Genomic DNA, 24,787 nt, shown 5'->3' on the forward strand with positions numbered 1-24,787 from the left:
GGGTTGTACTAATAAATCAGGTGACCTGGGTGGAAAACCTCATCATCGTTTACTTAAATGACGATCCATGGGTGCCTAGCATTGACAACAACATAGGATTATATGCAAAGAAACTGACATCTCTTTTACTTGAAACTGTTATTTGAATTATATGGAAATGTAGGCATTCGAATCCTTATGACAAAATTTTTGAAGTGTTTGTAAATCCCTTTTATTTGAATGGTTGCAAATTGAAATGAAATAGCCACATTGTTGAGTATCGTAACGTTACCAATGGTCCATTGTGAACAATTGGCTTCAGAACGCTGGTGGGTACTAAGCATTTTGTATTTATAATTCAGTTGAGTCTGACATGCTCTAAGTAGGGAATTTGATGTTGACCACATACATAAGGAACCACTGGTGGCACGGAAGGCACAGAAGAACCCCTTTCTGAAGGTCATCAAAACCTAACAGAATCATGACAGTTCTATAATGTGTCTGTCTATGGTGGGTAGACATGAAATCCTACAAAACCTATCTAAGTTAATGTTAGGCTTTATTCAAGGAACACTCCATTTTATAACATGCTAAATTTATTTGCTTTTTTATGGTTTTGTGTTTTCTTTTTCATGTTTATGTGTCATGTATGTGTTGGTGTGTTACTAGTGTTACTGCATGTGTTGATGTTTTACTAGTAGAATTAAAATATATTGCTTTATCAATTGATCAATAGCAAGATTGGTCATTGATACATATCTTTTTAAAACCCATAACTGTTTCAAAGCACATAGCAAGGACCTTTTTTGACAGTTCACTGCAAAATGAATTCTGTTACATACTTCAGTGACATTAAAGGGAAGTTACCTTAACAGCATTCTGTGCTTGTGGCGGAAATTGTCCACTACAGCTAAAATTGTTTCATTAATCACCATGTAACTTATTTTAATATTTTATTTTAATTCCAGTTAATTAACTTACAGTGTACTATAATTTCAGGTGTAAGTATGATGATTTCACAATTACATATATAACCTACAGCTAATGACAAGTGCAATCCTTGATCCCCATCATCCATTTAACCCATCCTCCCCACCTCCCCTCTGATAACTATCTGTGAGTTCTCTTGTAGGTAAGAATCTGTTTCTTGGTTCCCCTCTCTCTTTTTCTTTCTTTGTTCATTTGGTTTGTTTCTTAAATTCCCCATATGAGTGAAATCATGTGGTATATGTCTATGAGTTATTTTGCTAAGCATAATAAACTCTTGCTCCATCTATGGCTTACAAATGGCAAGATTTTGTTGATTTTATGTCTGAGTAATATTCCAGTGTGTGTGTGTGGGGGGTACTTTTTGTGTGTGTATGTTTATAATCATTCAATGGATATCTTGGCTGATTTCATAATTCAGGTATTTGTAGATGACTGTGTTATTAACATTGGGGTACTTATAAATATTGAGGTACATGCACACCTTTGTATCAGCATTTGTTTACCCTTTGGGTAAATACCCAGTAGTTGAATTGCTGGGTATAGGGCAGTTTTATATATTTACTTTTTGAGAAACCTCTGTACTATTTTCAAATGTGCTACACCCATTTCTATTCCCACCAATAGGGCAAAAACGGTTCTTCATCCTTCATATCCTCACCAACATATGATGTTTCTTGTGTTGTTGATTTTAGTCATTCTGACAACTGTGACATGGGAATTCTTTTGGTTTTGTTCATATTCCCTTGGTTGTCAGTGATGTTGAGCATCTTTTCTTGTGTCTGTCTATAGACAAAGTCATTTATACATCAAAAGTATTAATCAAAATAAAAAGACAACTCTTCATACAGATCCTGGCTGACCACAAGGATTTCAAACTTGTTTGGTACTCCAACTTGCCCTCAGGATGATTGGTACAAAAAGGAAACAAAGTGACTGGATATCCACTTTGATATTTCCCAAATTTTGTAAGGGAATTAGAAAGGGTGAAAGACACCATTGAATAAGGTATTGAGTAAAAGGGAGAAGAAATTACATGTCACACAATAAAGATATTGGCAGTATGTTTAAAATAGTTAAGTAAAGGCAGGAAAAATAGGAAATCAAAGTAATGTGGAAAGAGTGAGAAACTATACAATAGTCAAATATATTAAAAAGGAGCCTATTATATTAGGCTTATATTATATTACATCTTGAAAAATAAAATGACACAATTTAGTACACAATATTTTTGTTAAATATTACATTAGTCTGAGGTGATTTGAAAAATAATAAGCTAGAATATTGAGCAAAAATATTGCAGCCAAGGACATTAAAGTAAGATAATTTATAGAGAATACAATTGTTGGGGCGCCTGGGTGGCTCAGGTGGTTGAACATCTAACTTCAGCTCAGGTCATGATCTCGGGCTCATAGGTTTGAGTCCCACGTCAGGCTTTGTGCTGACAGTGCGAAGCCTGCTTCAGATTCTCTGTCTCTGTCTCTTTTTCTCTCTTGCCCCTCCCCTGCTTGTGCTCACTCTCTCTCCCTCGCTCTCAATAATAAATAAACAGTAAAAAAAAATAAAAAAAAGAGAGAGAGAATGCAATTGTCACAACAGATAAATGAAGATCGGAATGGGAAGAATTAACAAACATTTTAATAGTTTCACTAGAGTATACAAAATAATCAAGTAAAATTAAAGAAATGGTGATTAATACAGTTCTAATTTCAGGGGCGCCTGGATGGTTCAGTTGGTTAAGTGTCTGACTCTTGATTTCAACTCAGATCAGAATCTCACAATTCAAGGTTTCAAGCCCTGCATCATGATCTGCGTTGACAATACGGAGCCTGCTTGGGATGCTATCTCCCCACTCTCTGCCCGCCCAACCCCACCCCTTGTTCTCTCTCACTCAAAAATTAAATTAAGTTAAAAAGTAAAAATAAATAAATTTCTCATTTTAAACCTAGGCATGATGTTACAAAACAGAAATGCCGTGTAATAAAATGAGAGAAATAAAATAGAAAAAACTACAGAGGTGAGAGTACAATCTCTGCCGTCTTAACAGAAGCCAGAACTCAGAAAACACAGAGAAATAAGTAGAAAGTGCAGGGAGAAACTGTTGCTCAGTTAAAATTAGTTGTGTAGCTAAATGTCTTGAAGTAAGAAGTGTAATTGAATTTAAGAATATTGCATTATCAATAGGGAACACTAACATTGAACTAAAGTATAATAGTAGTGCTTAGGGTACCATTTTCCTGTATAAAGAGAAAATTTTCCTGAAGTGAGTTTGAGAAATAAAATGAAAGATAAAGGAACTTGTAAACACATGGGAATATCGAATCTTTCTTGATACTAAACTAGCAACTGGACTGTCCTTGCCATCACAGGTTTCAAAAATATTTAGAAAAAGTAAAATATACTTTTAAATTACATTTAAATTAAAATTAATTTTTAAATGTTATATAAATAAATACTCTATCATTTGAATAAAATAAAAACAATCATTTTTTCAATAACTATTTCATGAATAAGCAGTTATAACTTGATTATAATTTTCCAACACTTTTGAAACACATTTTTTACTTTTTTATCAGAACCTGTTATTACCAATGCACTGACAGCGGCATATACATTGGGCACAAGCTTCTGGAAATCCAGGGTGACAGGGTCATATGTCCATAACAGACTTGAGGAGGAGATGATGACATCCACCCAGTAAATAACACAGCAACTCACCAACAACAGAATGGTCTTGGTAGCCCTTGTCTCTGAGGAGACTATTGAAGACAGGCTGGTGTTGTGAAGGTTCTGACACTGCCTCTGAGGTCTGGACAAGAGAATGACCATGTATGCACTTGAGAGCAGCATGACTCCTATAAAGAAAACATCTCTGGATAATAAAAAAAAAAAGTGAAAAACTCTTTCCTGATGATGGCATTTATGTGAGAAAATGAGCAGTATTTACAGACATGCTGTAGATTGCTCTGGGTCACATTAGAAGCAGCAGTAAACAAGAGGCAGTTACTATTTAGAGACAAACTAAGAAACCATAAGTTGATAAAAGCACAGAAGATGTACTTTGTGTACTTATGTTTAAACCTGGCCAACCAGAAGGTGCTGGGGCTGATGATGATGGCCTGGAGGATGGTAAGGAGGCAGGTGTTGCTCACGGAGATTCTTCGTGACACTGTGATTATGAAGAATAAAGCCTTACTTTTGAAATCATTCAGAAAGTTCAGAACTTCAAACAGGTCTGTAGACAACAGAAACCGTTCAGTGAAGAGTTTCATTATGTGGACAAGGGCCAAGAGACAGATGATCATGTCAGAAGATTTAGGCCTGTAATCCAGAAGGAGTGTGAAGATATGGAAGAGAAGGAAGAAGGTAGTGACAAAAATTGCAATACCAAGTTGTAAAAATCCTCGTATCTTAATAGTCATATAAATGGAAGATGTCATCATCACAGTGGCCAAGAAAATATATACTTTTTTTGTATCTTAAAGAATTAGACCTTACATCATCAATGCCATTCACTTTGTGATCAAAACCATCAACCCAACACAATTTTTATTTCACCCAATTAATCATTAAACGTATGTCATAAAAGTCTTAGAAATACAGTATCAAAAGTTTTTGTATACCAATTCTAACTGTAGGCATATATTATACACATTCATATCTATCTAGTATCTATCTATCTATCTATCTATCTATGTATCTATCTGTCATCTATAATATATGTATTATCTAAATAGGGAGAAAGAAGGAAATATAGGAAGGAGAGAGAGATATCTCATATAGATATTCATGCAAGGATAATGTACACATTCTCTATACTCTTCATGCCAGGATAATGTACCATTCCCTATACTCTTTTGTAGAAAGCTTTGCTTTCCTGTTCTGCCTTATACTGTCTCATATCTAGCATTAAGAATGCCAATATCTATATAAAGTATGCATAGGTGTTTGTATAGTTGAAGTGATATACATTTTATACTAACAGGGAAAGAATTACCAAACAAACAATTGCAAAAATGTAATGCCCAGGTGAGTTTTCCTTCACATACCATGAAACTTTCACAATTTCTCTTCTTCATACTTCCACATTTAGATACCATCGTGATTACATTTGGCTTATTCTGATAACTCAGCATAATCTCAACTTAAAATCACATACTTATTAATCATCCTTCTATCTACGACATTAATTCTCATTGTCACACAACCTAATGTATTTATATCAGGGATATGAGGATTTGGATATAGTCATCCCAGGGGATAGAAATATTATTTTATTACAAATCATATTAACAAAATTTATTCAACATGAACATAGATCATTACTTTTTTTTTCATTCACAATGATTCCTTCTATAATCTCTTTTTATATCAGTAAGAAATTGCTGAATGCCAGCTCTAAATTTTCAAGAGTACAAGAAGACAACACACAATTTTCCAATTTATGACATCCACAAATTTGTGTCAAAATGCTTATATGGATATCTATTCTGGGAATTTTATTTAATAAAAGGATATACTCTCATTCCATTAAAAATTCTTCAATAGGGGAGCCTGGGTGTCTGAATCGGTTAAGGGTTTGACTATTGACTTCAGCTCAATTCATGATCTCATTGTCATAAAATTGATCCCTGTGTCAACCTCTGCACTGACAGCTCAGAAGCTACTTAGTATTTTCTCTCTAACTCTCTCTCTGCAGATCCCACTCCCTCAAAATAAATAAACAATTTCAAAAATGGTCCCATAAAAATGCTTATATTCATGCCTCATCAGAACATTTCCAATATCAAAATCTTTGTAAAATGTCAATGAACAGTTTTGCAATTATTTTCTCATGTTATTTGCCCTGTATGCAGTCATAATTATTTTACCCAATTAATGTGATCCAAGGCTTGAAATATTTAGCTGTAGTACTTATTCTATTTGTTCTTCTCTTGAAAGGAAAGAGAGCTACGTTTTGTCTTCAATGAAGAAATTTTGAGATTAAGTGTTCTTGACTGAAACTCAGAATGTCTTTGCTGAAGTAAAACATTGCTCTTAATCACCTGATATATGTGTTTTTTATGAAGTGATTGTACATTTGATTAAATATCTGTGACTATTTTTCCAAAATTTTATTACCTTTTATTATGTAAAGAAAATTTACCTTCAATATCATAAAGAAAGAAACAAACAAAAAACTACAATAGTACAATAGTTTCTACAAACATATATCTGTACCCACAGAACACTTGGGGTCTGCTGTCACCCTGAGGACTAGGATGATATTTGCTTAAAGGCACAATTATATACAAATCTGGGGGATCACAGTCGAGTCTCACTAAAACATTAGCATGTTGCCCACTAACATAAAGGTGTAATTATTTAAGAAGTGTATATTTGAATCATTTAAAGATATACGACATATATCACAAGCCATGTCCTAAAAAGATATAGTAAAATATATTCAATAAAATGATATGGAAAATATTAATATTTTATTCGACCAGCTTATGGTATATATGTCTGGTCTCCTCTAATTCATGTCTGCTTTCTGTAAATATCTATCACATACTGAAGGCATACTCCTGGTGAACAAATAAATAATGTTTTTTCTTCATCCGGCGACACTCTTGATAATTTTTGTATGAGCCTGGACAAGAAAGTACTATGTTCCTCATAGATTTGAGTCAGGGAATAAAGTGCTAGATATTCAGTTAAATTTCATTATCAATCAGTGATGAATAATTACTTTAGTAGATGTATATCCCAACTATTGCCTACACATATTACATGTAAATATACAAGTATTTCATAGTGGTCCATAAAAGTCATCGCCACCTTTCTGAGTTTCAATTTCTGCATCATGTGCTTATATTCAGTAAATCTGGCAACCCTACTAAGGAAAAATCATGGAATAGGGAAAATATAGACTATATCTTGAGAAATGAGATATAAAAATGTAGTTTTCATAGAATGGTGAATAGGTAAAGGGGAACATGGACCTGGCTAAAATGTTGAAAACTTATAAACCTAAATACACATCTCAGCACTCTGTCTAAGAGACAACAAGTTTGGTGCTGAAGGTGAAAACCCTGAATTGTGCCAGAAGACAGATTATGCATATGAAGTTCCTTCTAATTTGTATGCTGTAACTTGAGGGCACTTTCAATTCTTAAGGCCAAATTATGTATCATTATACCCATAGATAATAGTGGATAAATGTCACCATTAAACAAACCTGGCACAAACACTCATCACAAGTTTTTTTTTTTTTTTTTTTTTGGAATGAAATAAAATGTCTGAAAACTTAAGGGGTAATGAAAAAGAATTCATTTATAAAAACACAAGTTATATTTCTCATTAGATTTTATGTTATAAAGAGGAAATAAGTATGAAAAAAATGTATTTCCTCAGTGGTATAGAAAATCTTGCATTGAGAGTTGTATTTAATATATCTTATATTTACACAGTTCTTTCCAGACTTGTCCACACACAATATATCATCAAAATGACGAAGCACATCCTACCTTCTATTTTATTATTGTATTAGTCTATAACATCATATCCCCAACTAATTTTACTATATTCTATTAAAATTGCAATACATATGACTAGTTATTGATAGCATAAAGTCATTATGAGAATTGCAAGTGAAAAGGTGCAAGTAAGTTGGTTGGTTCAGTGGTGATAGTGGCACCATGAGAAACGGAGTTGACAATTTCAAAAAGAAAAAAACAACACTACATAGATGAGTTCCATGAAAATGTTTTTGGAAAAATGTGTCAATACCAAAATATTATGTATTTTAGTCACCAGATACCTTTGAATAACTGAAAAGCATCTGAAATTAGTACAGAACTAAGAGGAAAACAATGATTGCTGACAAAGATATCGTTCTTTTAAGGCATTTAATTTTCAGAAATACTGGGGAAAAGCATAGTGAGAAAAAGTGAAAAGCATTCAAATTTGAATGGAACATCAGGAAAACACAAATATTATTGTATATATCTATAAGTTTATACTCTAATAACATTACTTAAATTCACCTTTAATCTGGAAACATAAACTGATGTTACTTATAGTTCAATAAAAGACTGAAACTATGAGAAGAGAATTCTAATACTTTAACACACACACACACACACACACACACACACACACAATCCTGCCTCATCTCACCTCCCATCTGAGTCTTGAAAACTCACTGTTAATGAAGCTTAGAAACACTCACCTACACGAATGAGACTTTAGAGTCAGATTGTGGGAAATGGGACTACAAAAAGAGGTTATAAGTAATGGTTGTCCACAGCTCATCTCCCCAGTGCCCACATATGTCACGTCACCTGTCGAAGCAGGGCATGCCTAACTTTGGGGTTTTTAGGAAGTACGGACACAACAGGGAAAACTGAAATTGTCTAATTCCTGGGGAATAGTGAGAAACAACTGGGTTTCAAACTTTTCTACAACATAAGTTCATTTCTCTAGGTAACCTTTCTAGGAGTTTTGTGGTCTCAATATCTGTCAAAAAACCCAAAGTCTTTGCATAACATGAACTTCAAATGAGCAGAACACCATGTCATATTGCCCAGTGTATCTCTGATGATTCAAGAGTGTTCAGAAGACTTCACACGTGTTCTAAATTAGTCTCAGGATCACAGCTAAGTGATACCATTTGGGAATGAATAGTGTCTCCTCCACTTCACTTGGGTGCAGTAATGATTTTTTAATGTTTATTTGAGAGATATAGAGAGTGTTGAGCCGGTGGGCGAGAGGAAGATAGAGAATCCTAAGCAGTCTCTGCATTGTCAGCAGAGAGAACCTGGTTCAAGGCTCAATCTCACAAACACGAGATCATGACCAAAGCTGAAATCAAGAGACTCTTAACAAATTGTGCCATCCCACCTCCCTTGAAGTTATCATTTGTAGAGGGAACTCAGTAGTATTACAGGACATCTGCATGGTGTGAAAATTGTAACCTGACTTCTCACAATCTAATCCTCCACCAGCTTGGCCAGATGCACTTAGTAAACATAAAAAGTGAATCTACATTCAAGCATCACTTAAGGTTGAGATATACACTCTCCTTGCCACAATGTCTATTTGACTTAGAATTGTAGTCTCCTGCGGTGGTGTATTCTGTCACTCCCAATCCTTTTCCTCAGTTGTTTCTTTTTATAAGTTTCTTTATTTCACACACGCTGCACCAAGGAAACAATTCTAGAGACTTACAGAATGTTTGCTTTAATAATACCTACCCACAGCAACTTTTTATTGTTAAGTTTAACCTTAATCCTTACAATGATTGTTGTTTTTGTGGTCCATTTTCTTTATCAAGCAACTAATTCGGTATTTGATTAATGACTTCTTCTTTTATAAACCAATAACAATTATGCATCAGTATGATTCCAACTATAAGACTTTCTGGAAAAAGTGAAAGTGCAGAGAAAATAATAACATGAATGGTTGAAAAAATAGAGAGGGAGGAGTATTTATAAAAGAGAGGACTTTTTGGACAATGAGAATACTCTGTGTCATTCTATAATGGTACGTACTACTTAACATACCATGTTTTCAAAGACAAAAGAAATGTGCAACACCACGAATGAAAAATAATGCAAGCTATGGATTTTGGTTGATTGTAACATGTCAGTGTAGGTTTATCTATTGTAAAAAATGTTCTACTCTGGTAGAGCATGCTGATTCTGGAGGAAGCCATGCATGTGTGGAAGCATAAAGTATATTGAAATTCTCTATACCTTATTCTCATTTTTCTTTGAATAAAAATCACTGTTGGCACATAGTCTTTAAAAATGTAAGATTTATTTCACCATGACAATGAAGAGTGGTCTCCATCTACAACCCTTGCTACCTAAGCAGGTACCAGGCAATAAATAATAGACTCAGCATTTCCCGTTTTTCAAATTTAAAAAAAATCAACTTTCTAAAACACTAAAATAAAATAATACAATTTAAATCAAGAGGTTGTTCTTTGAAAAAACAATCATAAATGAAAAACTACAGCCAGTCTCAAAACATTTATTTGAGAAGACTCAAATAAATAAAATCAGAAATAAAGAAACTAAACTGACAGAAGAAACACAGAAATGAGAAGAATTATAAAATAATATAGAAAGACATTACATGGTAACAACTCAACAAACCAGAAGGAACAGATAAATTCCTGGAAATAGACAGTTTGAACATGCTATTATAATGAAATTGAATCAGTAACCAAAACACACGCACACAAATCAAATCAAAATCCACAATCTAATGGCTTCACAGGTGAATTCTATCAACTATTTAAAGACGCATTAACAACTATTCTCAAATTAACCAAAACAAAATAGAAGATAAAGAAAAACTTTCAAATCGATTATAAAGGCCACTACTACGCAGATATCAAAAACCAGACAAAGAAACTAAAATATAAAATAACAAAAACTATAGGCCAATGGCTCTGATGAATATAGATGCAGAAATTCCTCAACAAATTTTACCAAACAATATTCAATATTAAATTTTAGAAATCATTATCCATCCTCTACTGTGATTTTTTGTAGTGATGCATGGGTGGTTGAAAATTCACAATTAAAATTACTTGATAAATGTCATCAAAACAATGCAGGGTAAAACCCATAGGATCCTCCCTGTAGGTGCAGAGAAAGCATTCGACAAACTACAACATTAATTCATTATAATAAGGCTCAGAAAGCGGTTTTTGAAGGAACATATCTCAATATTAAAGGTTCAAATATGGGGAAAACATGCTAAAATCATATTCAATAGTGAAAAAATGAAAACCCTTCCTGTAAGATCAGCAGGGAAAAAAAAATACCCACTTTCAACACCTTTGTTCAAGATAGTACTGAACGTGGTAAACATAGCAATAACAGAAGACAAAGATAGACATGTATTTCAAATTGGTAAAGGAGAATGAAAACTTACAATTGGCAAAGGGCATGAATTTTATTTATTTTTTTTAATTTTTGTCAATATATGAAGTTTATTGTCAAATTGGTTTCCAAACACCACCCAGTGCTCATCCCAAAAGGTGCCCTCCTCAATACCCATCGACCACCCTCCGCTTCTCCCACCCCCCCATCAACCCTCAGTTTGTTCTCAGTTTTTAAGAGTCTCTTATGCTTTGGATCTCTCCCACTCTAACCTCTTTCTTTTTTCCCTTCCCCTCTCCCATAGGTTTCTGTTAAGTTTCTCAGGATCCACATAAGAGTGAAAACATATGGTATCTGTCTTTCTCTGTATGGCTTATTTCACTTAGCATAACACTCTCCAGTTCCATCCATGTTGCTACAAAGGGCCATATTTCGTTCTTTCTCATTGCCACATAGTACTCCATTGTGTATATAAACCACAATTACTTTATCCATTCATCAGTTGATGGACATTTAGGTTCTTCCCATAATTTGGCTATTCTTGAGAGTGCTGCTATAAACATTGGGGTACAAGTGCCCCTATGCATCAGTACTCCTGTATCTCTTGGGTAAATTCTTAGCAGTGCTATTGCTGGGTCATAGGGTAGGTCTACTTTTCATTTTTTGAGGAACATCCACACTGTTTTCCAGAGTGGCTGCACCAATTTGCATTCCCATCAACAGTGCAAGGGGGTTCCCGTTTCTCCACATCCTCACCAGCATCTATAGTCTCCTGATTTGTTCATTTTGGCGACTCTGACTGGTGTGAGGTGATAGCTGAGTGTGGTTTTGATTTGTATTTCCCTGATGAGGAGCGACGTTGAGCATCTTCTCATGTGCCTGTTGGCCATCTGGATGTCTTCTTTAGAGAAGTGTCTATTCATGTTTTCTGCCCATTTCTTCACTGGGTTATTTGTTTTTCGGGTGTGGAGTTTGGTGAGCTCTTTATAGATTTTGGATACTAGCCCTTTGTCCGATATGTCATTTGCAAACATATTTCCCATTCCGTTGGTTGTCTTTTAGTTTTCTTGGTTGTTTCCTTTGCTGTGCAGAAGCTTTTTATCTTCATAAGGTCCCAGTAGTTCATTTTTGCTTTTAATTCCCTTGACTTTGGGGATGTGTCAAGTAAGAAATTGCTACGACTGAGGTCAGAGAGGTCTTTTCCTGCTTTCTCCTCTAGGCTTTTGATGGTTTCCTGTCTCACATTCAGGTCCTTTATCCATTTTGAGTTTATTTTTGTGAATGGTGTGAGAAAGTGGTCTAGTTTCAACCTTCTGCATGTTGCTGTCCAGCTCTCCCAGCATCATTTGTTAAAGAGACTGTCTTTTTTCCATTGGATGTTCTGTCCTGCTTTGTCAAAGATTAGTTGGCCATACATTTGTGGGTCTAGTTCTGGGGTATCTATTCTATTCCATTGCTCTATGTGTCTCTTTTTGTGCCAATACCATGCTGTCTTGATGATTACAGCTTTGTAGTAGAGGCTAAAGTCTGTGATTGTGATGCCTCCTGCTTTGGTCTTCTTCTTCAAAATTACTTTGGCTATTTGGGGCCTTTTGTGGTTCCATATGAATTTTAGGATTGCTTGTTCTAGTTTCGAGAAGAATGCTGGTGCAATTTTGATTGAGATTGCACTGAATGTGTAGATAGCTTTGGGTAATATTGATATTTTGACAATATTTATTCTTCCATTCCATGAGCATTGAATATTTTTCCTTTTCTTTATGTATTCTTCAATTTCCTTCATAAGCTTTCTATAGTTTTCAGCATACAGATCTTTTACATCTTTGGTTAGATTCATCCCTAGGTATTTTATGCTTCTTGGTGCAATTGTGAATGGGATCAGTTTCTTTATTTGTCTTTCTGTTGCTTCATTATTAGTCTATAAGAATGCAACTGATTTCTGTACATTGATTTTGTATCCTGAAACTTTGCTGAATTCATGTATCAGTTCTAGCAGACTTCTGGTGGAGTCTATCAGATTTTCCATGTATAATATCATGTCATCCGCAAAAGTGAAAGCTTAACTTCATCTTTGCCAATTTTGATGCCTTTGATTTCCTTTTGTTGTCTGATTGCTGATGCTAGAACTTCCAACACTATGTTAAACAACAGCGGTGAGAGGGGACATCTCTGCCGTGTTCCTGATCTCAGGGAAAAAGCTCTCAGTTTTTCCACATTGAGGATGATGTTAGCTGTGGGCTTTTCATAAATGGCTTTTATGATGTTTAAGTATGTTCCTTCTATCCCGACTTTCTCAAGGGTTTTTATTAAGAAAGGGTGCTGAATTTTGTCAAAGGCCTTTTCTGCATAGATTGACAGGATCATATGGTCCTTATCTTTTCTTTTATTAATGTGATGTATCACATTGGTTAATTTGCGAATGTGGAACCAGCCCTGCATCCCAGGAATGAATACCACTTGATCATTGTGAATAATTATTTTTATATGCTGTTGAATTCGATTTGCTAGTATCTTATTGACAATTTTTGCATCCATATTCATCAGGGATATTGGCCTGTAGTTCTCTTTTTTTACTGGGTCTCTGTCTGGTTTAGGAATCACAGTAATACTGGCTTCATAGAATGAGTCTGGAAGTTTTCCTTCCCTTTCTATTTTTTTGAATAGCTTGAGAAGGATAGGTATTATCTCTGCTTTAAACGTCTGGTAGAACTCCTCTGGGAAGCCAACTGGTCCTGGACTCTTATTTGTTGGGATATTTTTGATGACTGATTAAATTTCTTCGCTGGTTATGGGTCTGTTCAAGCTTTCTATTTCTTCCTGATTGAGTTTTGGAAGAATGTGGGTGTTTAGGAATTAGGAAATGACATTTTGCATGCAAACCTTATTGAATCCACCTAAACATATTACAACTGAAAATTAATTCAGTAAAATTGTAAAATTCACAACTAACATACAGGTATCTGTTGCACTTCATGCATTCATTATGATGTAGCAGAAAGAAAAAAATGTCATTTACAATTGCATGAGAAAGAAATTATAAATGAAGGTTTCTCTCATCTGAGACATCCAAATCCAAGAGGCACAAAGAAGTGCCATCAAAATCACAAAAGCAGGCAAACTTCAAAGTATATTATAGTACAATTTGCAAAATATAGACATAATGAAAACTTTGTGAAAGCAGCAAGAGAAAAGAAGTCTGCATCTTACAAGGGAAGATGAATGAGGTTAGCACAAGACCTCTCCATAGAAACTGGGCTGACCAGAAGTAGTGGCATAGTACATTCAACATCCTGAATGGGAAAAAAATATGCAGCCAAGTATACTTTATCCACTAAGACTGTTGATCATAATATCAGGAGAGATAATGACTTACCCAGACAAAAAAAAAAGAACATGAAAGGTGTTGGTGACCATTAAACCAAGCCTGTAGGAAATATTAAAGGGGGACTCAAGAAGAAAGACCCAATGAAATGAAGACTAGAATGAAACAGAGAAAGTCTCCAGAAGCAATGACAAAATAATAAAATGACACTAAATTCATATGTATCAATAATCAATCTGAATGTAAAATGATTACATGCTCCAATCAAAAGTCACAGAGTGTCAGAATGGATAAGAAAAACAACACTCATCAATATGTTGCCTACAAGACTGCTTTTATACCTAAAGACCCCTGTAGATTGAAAGTAAGGGGCTGGAGAGCATTTATCACGCAAATGGACGTCAAGACAAAGCCAGAGTAGCAATATTTCTATCAAAGAAACAAGATTTTAAGCAAAAGACTGTAACAAGAGATGAAGAACCTCACTATATCATAATAAAGAGGTCTGACAAGATCTAACAATTGTAAATACTTATGCCCCAACTTGATACAAACAAAATCCATAAAACAGTTGCTAACGAACATAAAGGAACCCTTTGAGATATATATATATATATATATATATATATATATATATATATATATATATTGATAATAATACAATACGAGTCTTTAACACCCCAATTACAACAATGGACAGATGATTTAAGGAGAAAGTCAACAACGTGACAATGGGTTTGAAAGAGACACAGGACCAGATGGATTTAACAGATACATTCAGAACATTCCATCCTATAACATCATAATACACATTCTTTTCAAGTGCTTATGGGACAATCTCCAGATTAGATCACATACTTAGTCAGAAACTACCTCAATAAGTACAAAATATTGCCATTGTACCATGCATATTTTCCAACCACAGCAGTATATAACTTGAAGTCAACCACAAGTAAAACATTGGGAAGATCACAAATACATGAAGGCTAAACAACATCCTACTAAAGAATGGCTGAGCCAACCAGGAAATTAAAAAAAAAAAGAAGAAGAAATACATGGAAACAAATGATAATGAATACATGACAGTCCACATTTGGGATGGAGCAAATAATCATAACAGTGAAATGTTTTGAAATATAGGCTTACCTGAAGAAGTAGGAAAAGGGTCAAATACACAACCATAATTTACACCTCATAGAGCTAGAAAAAGCACGACAAATTTATCTGAAAGCTAGAAGAAAAAATGGAAATAATAAAAATTATACTAAAATAAATGATAGAGAAAAAAAGAAAAATAATCAGTAGAACAGATCAATGAAACAGGAGGTGTTTCTTTGAATAAATTAGTAAAATTCATAAGCCCTCGTCCAGACTTCTAAAACTAAAAGAGAAAGGAACCAAATAAGTAGAATCACGAATGAGCAAGAAGAGATTACCATGAACAACACAGAAATGCAACAAATTGTAAGAGGATATTATGAAAAATTAATGCCAACCAGTTGGGCAATCTGGAATTATTGGATAATTCCTAGAAACATACAAATTACTAAAGCTGAAACGGGAAGAAATAAAAGCTTGAATACACTTATAACCAACAAAGAAACTGAATTCGTAATCAACCCCACGCCCCAAGCAAACAAGTCCTCAGCCAGATGGTTTTCCAGGGGAATTCCACCAAACATTAAAAGAAGTGTTAATGTCCATTCTTCTCAAGCAGCTCCCCCCACAAAAAAATATAAATGAAGGAAATTTCCAAACTCATCCTACAAGACAATCTTTACCTTTCAATGCAAGAATACAAAACCAGAAAATACTCCACTAAAAAAGATAATACAGGGCAATAACCCTAATGAAAATGGATGCAAGAATTCTCAACAAGACCCTGGCAAGTGACGTCCAACAGTACATTTAAAGAATCATTCAAGTGGGATTTATCCCTGGACTGAAATGGTGGTTCAATATTCACAAATTTCAACGTGATGTACAATATGAATTAAAAATGGGTAAGAACTATATGGTCCTCTAAAACTACGTAGAAAAAATATATACAAACTGCTGTGTCATTTCTTGAGAAAATTCATCAATAATGTAGGAGTATGGGGAATATAACTCCACAGTATAAAGATCATGTATGAAAGACTCACAACTAACTTGATCGTCAATGGGAAGGAAAAAACTGAGAGCTTTTCCTCCACAGTCATAAATAAGACAGTGATGTCCACTCTCACCGTTGGAATTTTACATAGTAATGGAAGCCCTAGCCTCAGTAATCAGACAGAAAAAGGAAATAAAAGACACCTAAATCGGCAAAAATTCAAACTTACGCTACTTGCAGATGACATGATACTGTATGTATTAAAACTGGAAGATGGTAGGAAGGGCAAAGAGTAGGTGTTTGCTACATTGACTGGTAGGAGGGAGCCTGGGCTTTGGAGGGGCAGCCTGCTGGGCAAACAAAGCCCTTGAAGTCTAGCTTGCAAAAGAGAAGGAGCCAGATTGCATGAGTTCTGACAGCCAGTGGGACTTAACTTCTGGAATGTTAAAAGTCAACATCTCTGCTCTCAGAGAGCAAGGAGGGCCAGAGGATGCCAGGATGGAGACTTGTTAAGGCCCAGAAGTACAGAACTCTGGGGGAACAAAGGTGCTGGAAAGCTCCATTTCCCTCTTCTATCCCCCATCCGAAATTCCAAAGGGAAACAGTTCCCATCACTGAACTTGCTTGCACCACACAAACACCCAACACTAGACTTCTGTGGATCCAACCTTCTGACAGGACTGCCCTCTCACAGAGCTACACAGCTCCTTCCACAGGGCACCAGCTATGGGAAAGTTAGCTAAGCCTGCCCCTCCTGCCCCTGTGCAACTTGCTTATCCACCCAGGCTAATATGCCCTGGGCCAGATTCCATAGAAGCAGCACCACAAGCCTGGCACTGCACAAGCAGCCCAGACAGAGGCCACACCACTCCACAGTGAGTCCTTCCCTTGGGAAAAGGGAAGATAAAGTACACAACAGCCAGACTGTGGCCCCAGCAGTGGGCTGGTGGCAGATATCGGGTCTGACTGTGGCCCCGCCCACCAACACAAGTTTCTTTGGACAACAACAGGAAAATGCCCTGTACTTTGGAGCTACCACAAGGACTACCCAAAATTACAACACGGAAGAATTCTCCTCAAAAGAAATTCCAGGAAGTAGTGACAGCTAACAAATTGATCAAAACCGATTTAAGCAATGCAACAGAACAAGTGTTTAGAATAATAGTCATAAAATTAATCACTGGGCTTGAAAAAAGCATAGAGCACAACAGAGAATCTATAGCTACAGATATCAGAGTACTAAAAAATAGTCACGAGGAGTTACAAAATGCTATAAATGAGGTTCAAGATAAAATGGAGATGGCCATAGCACGGATTGTAGAGGCAGAGGAGAGAATACATGAAATAGAACGTAGAATTATGGAAAAATGGAAGCTGAGAAAAAGAGAGATAAAAAAAATATCCAGGATCAAGAGGGGAGAATTAGTGAAATAAGTGATGCAATCAAATGGAACAATATCCATATCAAAGAAATTCCAGAAGAAGAAGAGAGAGAAAAAGGGGCTGAAGGTGTACTTAAACAAATCATAGTTGAGATACTACCTGGCAATGAGAAAGAATGAAATAGGGCCTTTTATAACAAAGTGGATGTAACTGGAAAGTGTTATCCTAAGTGAAATAAGTCATACAGAGAAAGACAGATACCATATGTTTTCACTCTTATGTGGATCCTGAGAAACTTAATACAAGACCATGGGGGAGGGGAAGGGGAAAATGTTAGATGTTTTTACCGGGTAGCATTCCATTGTGTGTGTGTGTGTGTGTGTGTGTGTGTGTGTGTATCACATCTTTATCCATTCATCAGTTGATGGACATTTGAGTTATTTCCATAATTTGGCTATAGTTTATAGAACTGCTATAGACATTGGGCTGCATGGTCCCATTCAAATCAGCATTTTGTATCCTTTGGGTAAGTACCTAGTGGTGCAATTGCTGCGTCATAGAGGAGTTCTATTTTTAACTTTTTGAGGTAGCTCCATACTATTTTCCAGAGTGACTGCCCCAGTTTACATTCCCACCAAAAGTGCAAAGGAGTTCCCCTTTATCTGCATCCTCAACAACAGCTGTGGTTTCCTGAGTTGTTCATTTCTGCCACACAGCTCATATCATCCTCAAAGGGGAAAAACTAAGAGCATTCTCCCTAAGATCTTAACATGGCAGGGATGTCCATTCTCACCATTGTTGTTCAATATTGTACTGGAAGTCTTAGCCTCCGAATCAGACAACAAAAAGAAATCAAAAAGATCCAAATCAGCAAGGAAAAGTCAAACTCTGTCTCTTCACAGATGACATGATACTCTATAGGGAAAACTAAAAAAAAATCCACTGAAAATTGGCTAGAGCTGATACATAAATTCAGCAAAGTCACAGGACATAAAATCAAAGTATAGCAATTGGTTGAATTTCTATACATCAATAATGAAGCATCAGAAATTGAAATCAAGGAATAAATCCCATTTACAATTGCACCAAAAAAAACCCATAAGTTACCTGGGAATAAACCTAACTAAAGAGGTAAAAGTTCTGTATTATGAAAATTATAGAAACCTTATGAAAGAAATTGAAGAAGACACAAAGAAATGGAAAAGCATTCCATGCTCATGGATTGATAGGACTAATATTGGTAAAATATCTATGTTACCCTAAACAATCTACACATTCAATGCAGTCCCTGGAGTTTGCTTTTTGGGAGATTTTTTTGTTTAATGATTCAATTTTATTACAAATTATTGGTCTGTTCAAATGTTGTATATTTTTCCTGATTCAGTTTGGAAGATTATATGTTTCTCATAATGTATACGTTTATTCCGTAGTGTTCAATTTGTTTGCATATAATTTTAATAATATAATCTTATAATTATTTCCATTTGTGTGTTCTCTGTTCTTATTTCTCCCCATTCATTATGGTTTCACTTAGTTGTCTTCTCTTTTTTTGAGAAGTCTAGCACAATTTCTGAGTTTTGTCTATTTTCCAATTGCCTCATCATTTTTGAAAATCTTTTTAAAGAATCTGCTCTTGAATTCATTAATAGATCTATTTTTTTCTTAGTTTATATTCCTAGATGGTGGATTTTTTTTAGTTTTGCAACCAGAAAGTTCTGGGACTGTCATTGATGACCTTGTTTATGATTAGGTGGCAAGTGGTGCAAATAGACTTTTGTTCACTTTGCTTATGTAGTTAATCTTATGTTTTGTAAACATTTCAAATTTTCAAATTATTTTTTTGCAGAAAATTTGAGATAAAGCTACAGATATACTCTGTTTCCACACATGCAAAGCCTCCTCCATATACCCATCCTCTACTGGAGTAGTACAATTTGTTACAATTGATTAACATACTTTGGCACATCATAATCACCCAAATTCCAGAGTTTACATTATTGTTCCCTTCTGGTGTTGCGCGTTGTGTGGGTTTTGAGAAATGGATAGTTATTTCTAGGCACCATTTTGGAATCATACACAGTGTCCCTGTTGTCCTAAAAGTCCCCTGTATTCCAAATATTCAACACTGTTTCTTCTTGTAAAGGTGGGCAATCATTGATCTTTTCATTTCTCTGCAATTTTGATATTTACAGAATGTCTTAGAGTACAAGTCATGCATATGCAGTCTCTTTGGTTGTTTATAGGATAAAGTCACCACTGAAGTAACCCATGGTGTATGATACAGAAACATAAATGCAGTTATGACAAGGATAAAGTTTAAAGTTAATTATAACAAAGTTGTTGTAGCTGTAAGGGTATACTATGAAAAAGTATATGCCAAAAACTGGACAATGTGGAAGAAATGAACAAATTCCTAGACACTTATCAACTTGCAAACTGAAAGGGTAAAGATCGAAAATTTAAATAGACCCACAACCAGCAAGGAAATTGAATCAGTATCAAAAAATTCTCAACAAATAAAAGTTCTGGGTCAGATAAATTCCCAGGGGAATACTGCCATATATTTAAAGAAGAGTGCATCCTATCCTTCTCAAACTATTCCATAAAAATAGACACAGAACTAAAACTTCAAATTCATTCTATAAAGCCAATATGACCTTGATTCCAAAGGCAGGCAAAGACCCCACTAAAAAGGAGAATTACAGGCCAATACCCCTGATTAACATGTATGGAAAAATTCTCAACAAGATACTAGAAAATTGAATTCAAGTGTACATTAAAAGAATTATTCATCATGATCAGGGATTTTTTCCTGGACTGAGGGGCTGGTTCAATATTTGCAGATCATTCAATGTGACAGAACCACATTCATAAAAGAAAGAATAAAAATGATATGAACTTGTCAATAGATGCACAAAAAGCATTTGACAAAGTACAGCATCCATTCCTGATTAAAAAAAAAAAAAACTCAACAAAGTAGGGGTAGATGAAACATACCTCAACATTACAAAGACAATGAATGAAAGACCGTCAGCTAATTTCACCTTCATTGGGGAAAAGCCAAGAGCCTTTCTCCTATGGTCAGGAACAAGATAAGGATGCCCACACTCACCATTACTAATTAATAAGTAGTAGAAGTCTTAACCTCAGCAATCAGACAACAAAAAGAAATAAGGGGCATACAAATTTGCAAGGAAAAATCAAAATTTCATTATGTGTAAATGACATGCTACTCTATATTCAAAACACAGAAGATATCCACCAAAAAATTTTTAGAACTAATCCACAAATTTAGCAAAGTTGCAAGATATAAAATCAATGTGCAGAAATTTGTTGCAATTCTATACAACATAACAAAACAACAGAAAAATAAATCTAGGAATGAACCCCATTTACAATGGCACCAGAAAACATATGATTCTTAGGAATAAACCTAACTAAAGAGGTGTATACTTTAAACAATACTATCCAAATCAATCTGAAAACGACTACCCAAATCAACCTACACATTTCATGCTACCCTTAACAAAATACCACCAGCATTCTATGCAGAGTTAGATCACACAATCCTACTTTGTATGGAACCACAAAAGACCCTGAATAGCGAAAGAAATCCTGAAAAATAAAACTGGAGGCATTACAATTCTGGATTTCAAGCTATATTCCAAAGCTGAAGTCATGAAAACAGTATGGTACTGGAACAAAAACAGATTGATTACTGAAACTGAATACAACACTCAGATATGTACCCTCAACTATATAGTAAGCTCATCGTCAAAGAGGCAGGAAAGATTATCCAATGGAAGAAAAAAACAGTCCTGGGTGCCTTAGTGACTCAGTCGTTTATGAATCTAACACTGGCTCAGGTCATGATCTCACCTTTCGTGAGTTCCAGCCCCACATCAGGGTCTCAGAGCCCAGCTCAGAGCCCAGAGCCTGCTTCAGATTCTGTCTCTAAGTCTCTGTGCCCCTCCCAAACTTGTTCACTGTCTCTCTCTCTCTGAAAAATAAAGATTAAAAAAAAATCTCTTCAGCAAATGTTTTTGAGAAAACTGTACAGCGAAATGCAGCAAAATGAAACTGGATCACTTTCTTACACCATGCACAAAAATAAACTCAAAAGGAATTGTAAATGCATAGGAATATCTAATCTTCCTGAATACTAAACTAAACAAACTGGAGGGTCATTCACATCACAGGTTTCAAAAATATTTAGATAAATTAAGATATTTTTTGTTTTATTTATTTTTTATTTTTTAAGTTTATTTATTTTAACTTTTTAGTGTTTATTTTTGAGAGAGAGAGAGAGAGAGAGAGAGAGAGAGAGGAGAGAGAGCCCAATCAGGAGAGAAGGAGAGGGAGACGGAAGGAGACACAGAATCCAAAGCAAGCCCTGTGGTGTCAGCAGAGAGCCTGATGTGGGGCTTGAACTCATAGAACATGAGATCATGACCTGAGCCCAAGTTGGCTTCTTAAGCCACTGAGTCACCCAGGAGCCCCTAATTTATGTATATTGAGAGAGAGAGAGAGAGAGCACCAGAGTGTGGGGAGGGGCAGATAGAGGGAAAGAAAGAATTCTAAGCAGGCTCTGCACTGTCAGCACATAGCCCAATGGGAACACATGAACTATGAGATTATGACCTGAGAGGAAATCAAGAATCAGATGCTAACACGCACTGAGCCACCCAGAACTCCTGATACTATTTTTATAAATATTTATTCATTTTGGGGAGAGCGCAAGTTGGGAAGGGGAAGACAGAGGGACAGAATATCCAAACACTGCACCTTGCTAGCAGTCTGACAGGCTGACAGAAGCTGAGGCCAATATGGGGCTGTAACTCACAAAGTGTGAGATCATAACATGAGCTGAAGCCGATGCTCAACTGACTGAGCCACCCAGGTACCCCCCAAAATATAATTTTAAATTACCTTTAAATTAAAACTACAGTTTAAATGTTACATAAACAAATAATCTGACATTTGATTAAAGGAAAAGAACCAATTTTCAGGTTAATTACTTCATGAATAAATAATTGTAAATTGACTGTCATTTTCCTACACTTTTGAAACACATTTTTTTTCTTTTATCAGAACAAATTAACACCAATGCACTGATAGTGGGATAGACATTGGACACAAGCTTCTGAAAATCCAGGATGACTCTATCTTATGTCCATAACAGAGTTGCGGAGAAGGAGATGATGTCGTTCACCCAGTACATGGCCACAAAGGAACTCACAAACAACAGGACGGTCTCGGTGACCCTTGTCTTTGGGGAGACTCTTGAGGAGAGGCTGGTGCTGTGAAGGTGCTGGCACTGCCTCTGATGCCTGGACAAGAAGGTCACCATGTATGCACTTGAGAGCAGCCTGACTCCCATGAAGAAAAAATCCCTGGATAATGTCAAAATGAAAAACAGCACCTGATGATGGAGCTTATGTGGTAAAATGGACAGTATTTACTGACATGCAGTAGATTCCTCTGGGTCACGTTAGAAGCAGAAGTATGGAAGATACAGTTATTATTGAGAGACAAACAGAAGCCATTGGATGATAAAAGAATGAAAGATGTACTTTGTGAATTTCTGTTAAAGATTTTTTAATCCTTATTTATTTTTGAGAGAGACAGAGACAGAGCAAGAGCAGGGGAGGGGAAGAGAGAGAGGGAAACACAGAACCTGGAGCAGGCTCCAGGCTCTGAGCTGTCAGCACAGAACCCGATGTGGAGCTTGAACTCATGGACCATGAGATCATGACCTGAGATGAAGCCAGACACTTAACAGAGCCACCCAGGCGCCCCTGTGCATTTCTGTTTAAATCTGACCAACCAGGAGGTGCTGGGGATGATGATGATGATGGCCTAGAGGATGCTCAGGAGGCAGGTGGTGCTCATAGACAGATCAAGTGTCTTTGCAGAATAAAGCCTTACACTTGAAAGTATTCCAAAAGTTTAATATTTCAATCAGATCTGTGGACATCATAAACAGTATAGTGAATTGTTTCGTTATGTGGACATGGGCGAAGTGACCAATCATAAGGTCAGTGGGTTTAGGCCTGTGATGAAGGAGTATGAAGGTATGGAAGAGAAGGAGGACTGGGTTGGCTGATTATAATGCCTATTTGTAAAAGTTGGCATAGTTTAATAGTAATGTAAATGGAAAATGTGTTTATCATAGGCACCAAGAAAAAACATTTTATGTATATGAAAAACAAGACCTCACAACATTGTCATTTACATTGTTGTCAAACTCATCACCATATCACAGCTTTTATTTTACTCAAATGTATTTCTTCCAATTTGTCAGAAAAGTTATGTTGTCTTAGAAATACATTCTCAACATTATTTGTACATCCAATTTGAGTATTTTACATATGTACATACGTATCTGAAATCTGTATGTTATCTATCTATCAATCTATATCCATCACCTATTTATCACTAACTAGGGAGAGAGAGAGAAAGAGGGCAAAGACAGAGAGAGGGAGAGATAGATTTCACGCAACATATTCAACTTCATGTCAAGATAATGTATCCATTTCTCACACTGCTATGGTACATGCATCTTTTTTTACTTTCTGTTCTGCATTATCCTGTCTCATATTCAGCACCAAGAATACTAATAGTCATAAAAAGAATGCACAAGTGTTTGTATAGTTGCACTGTTGTATATTTTATGTTAATGGGAAAGAATTGTCAATCAAACATTTGGGAAAAATAATGTCCAGGTGAGGTTTCCATTAGGAATTGTGACCCTTTCTTCTTCCTCCTTCCACACTTAGGGACCATCATATTTACATTGGGCTTATCCTAATAATTCAGAATGATCTCACTTTAAAATCAGATAATTATTAATCGTTCTTCTACAATTGACACATAAACTATTGTACTCACATTAGAGATATGAAGTTTTGGATGTGGACATCCTAGGGGATGAAAGCACAAATAGGGAGAGGAAGAAGCACTCTGCTAGGGTGTTGGGCTTGGGTGATTGAACTAAGTGTCATCCTACAACTGGGTGTCCCCATGGGGCAGTGGGGGCTCACAAGGTCTCTGGAATCCTGGTGGGGGCAGTGACAGGGAAAAGGTCAGGGGAAAGAGCAAGAACAGGGGCAGGAGCAGGGACCGAGGCAGAGGCAGGAGCAG

General features: G+C 35.8%; 2 pseudogenes; both read right to left on the reverse strand.

The window, feature by feature from the left end:
• Positions 1-3,483: 3,483 nt before the first annotated feature.
• Positions 3,484-4,388, reverse strand: LOC102950721 (annotated as a pseudogene).
• A 15,680-nt stretch (positions 4,389-20,068) lies between these two features.
• Positions 20,069-23,817, reverse strand: LOC122236300 (annotated as a pseudogene).
• Between the last annotated feature and the right edge of the window lie 970 nt (positions 23,818-24,787).

The sequence above is a fragment of the Panthera tigris genome (assembly GCF_018350195.1).
Source record: "Panthera tigris isolate Pti1 chromosome F3 unlocalized genomic scaffold, P.tigris_Pti1_mat1.1 chrF3_random_Un_scaffold_45, whole genome shotgun sequence".
Classification (NCBI taxonomy): Eukaryota; Metazoa; Chordata; class Mammalia; order Carnivora; family Felidae; genus Panthera; species Panthera tigris.